Raw genomic sequence first — 2591 nt, forward strand, 5'->3', positions numbered from 1 at the left:
AAAAAAGAAAAGAGCTAAAAAATTCCTAAAATTTTAAATAATAAATAAAATTTACTTTCCTCTAGAGGTATAAATTAGGTAAATTGAAATTCAGTTGTAATAAGAATGATCAATAAAACTCCTAAAATTAAAAAAAAAAGAATAATGATAATTAACACAAGCATCCAAATACATTTCTACCTTCCACCCCTCTTTTTCCTTGGGCTGAGGATATGAGGACAAGAAATAATTGACACACTCTTCATTATTTACACAACTTTGTTGTTCAAAATAAAATATTTGTCTTAATTTTCTGCAAATGAATGCTCATACCTTACATTCAGAGATGTTTAGTACTTTTTTTTTTTGATAAATCAGAAGAAGTTTTTAATGTTTCAGATTCCCAACACAAATAGGCATGAATGTATCTGAATTTAAAAAAAACACAACTCCCTAGTATTCTAATGTGACAGGTTCAGTATAGAGAACAGATCTAAAGTCAGCTTGATTTCTATTATTCTTTTCTTTGGGCACTTGAGAAATGTGTTTTCCCCTCCCCTTTATCCTTGTATTCTGTATTTTCCACAGGCTATGCCGAAATATGGGCCTCTTTCCCCCGAGTTTGTTTAGAATGTGGTTAGTGACAGAGATGTTTAGAATTATTGTCTGGTTCCTTAAAATCACCTGTCTATAGTCTTTGTTTTGGGTGGCGGGTGGTGGTTTTGTCGCTAAGTCATGTTAGTGCACTGAAAACAGAGTAGCCCCAGCTCACTGCAACTGGAGAAAGTCCGCACACAGCAGTGACGACCCAGTGCAGCCAAAAATAAATTAATTAATCAATTTTTTAAAATCTTGCAAATATTTATTTTTAAAAAACACATAAAATCCCTTTTAAGCACGGAACGAGTCACTGTAACTTGTAAAGACATGACCAGACTGTGAGAAAAATACATATACACTCTGGAGCAAATGACAAGTCTTGAATACTATAGTCATGGCTTAATATAAAAAACTATTAAGGCTTTGTTTACCATCTTCTAGAAGTCTCCTTCTCTTCCCACCTCAAACAAATAAACAAAAACAGCAAACAATTATGTTACCATACATAGCCTATCATATCAAAGAAGAAGAACAAATATTACACTGAAATATTTGTTCAAGATTTGGCTTAAATGGAACTCAGAACCGGGAGCCCTTTTTGCCATTAATATCAAAGGTTTACAGCAAAAAGGTAAATGATGGTTAAACTGATCAGTGGAGAAAAGAATGATTAAACAGAATGGCATTTAAGCAAAAAAGAATATTGTTTCAGAACCAGTTACATGAACTGAAGCTCCCTTGGGTGACATTTTTGGTGTAATGATTTTAAGCTTCCTGTTAAACACTGTGCACTTTGGAGATTCAGTTTGCCAGCTGATAGAAACCCATACTAATGGCCTTTTCAGCTTCTTTTATATTGGTTCCAAAACATGATACTGGACATAGCTGAACTTTTCCAAAGGGTTGGGTCATCAAACTGATTTTCTTTTTAGATGCAGTGAATTCAATTTCCAGGGAAGTTTAGAATAAAATTCACAGAAATGACAGGGATTTTTATGTTAAAAGGACAGTAATTGGATTGTATTCCTTGGAGTATGTAACTCTACACTATCTGGTCAGGGTTGTGTTTAATTCATGACAAAGTCATAGTTCCTTCACTCAAGACATTGTAGTCAGTTGATTTCTGAGAGGAGATAAACGCATACTGTAGGCACATGTGAAGGTTTGGGGCTTTTGATTCTTAGAAAATGGTTCTTTTATTTTTTATTTTATTATTATTTTTTTAATGTTTTGGAGCAATAGTTTTTATTATAAAGCTCTTATTTCACAGTGGTCACAATTGTATATAGAGTAATAGATCACTGCAGAAGCTAGTGATAACTCATTCAACAAAATAATCACATATTATACCCATTAATGCCCCATCATCTAAGCAGAAAGGTCTGAAATTTCCTTCTGAAGATGTAATTTTACTTATCTATCACACACTTTACAAAATAACTTGTTCTTCCAAAATCAGAGGGGCGAGTGACATGCTTCTGAGGCACTTCCATAGTACAGCACTCTGAATAAATAAGGAAACAGACCAGCTCCTTTTGACAACTCTCCATATCCTTCTAGTTGCCCAATTCTGTGAATAAGGCAATTATACAGACCTTAAAAAGTCACATCATTCTGAGAGTGGATGGGACACAGTCTCATGGATGTCAATCTCTTCTCATTTGCCAAAGGTGCAAGTTAGCACAAAATTCTGACATCTTGTAGTTGCTTATTAAAGGGTTTCTAAGACAGGAAATTGGATCCCTAAGACTATAAACTGATATATTCCTCTCATTGAAAAAGCCTCTGAGAAGTGTGATACATAAGAGAGAGAGGCTTCAGATCAGATCAGATCAGATCAGTCGCTCAGTTGTGTCCCACTATTTGCGACCCCATGAATCGCAGCACGCCAGGCCTCCCTGTCCATCACCAACTCCTGGAGTTCATTGAGACTCACGTCCATTGAGTCAGTGATGCCATCCAGCCATCTCATCCTCTGTCGTCCCCTTCTCCTCCTGCCCCCAATCCCTCCC

The sequence above is a fragment of the Bison bison genome, unplaced genomic scaffold, assembly GCF_000754665.1.
Source record: "Bison bison bison isolate TAMUID 2011002044 unplaced genomic scaffold, Bison_UMD1.0 scf7180017864077, whole genome shotgun sequence".
Taxonomy (NCBI): domain Eukaryota; kingdom Metazoa; phylum Chordata; class Mammalia; order Artiodactyla; family Bovidae; genus Bison; species Bison bison.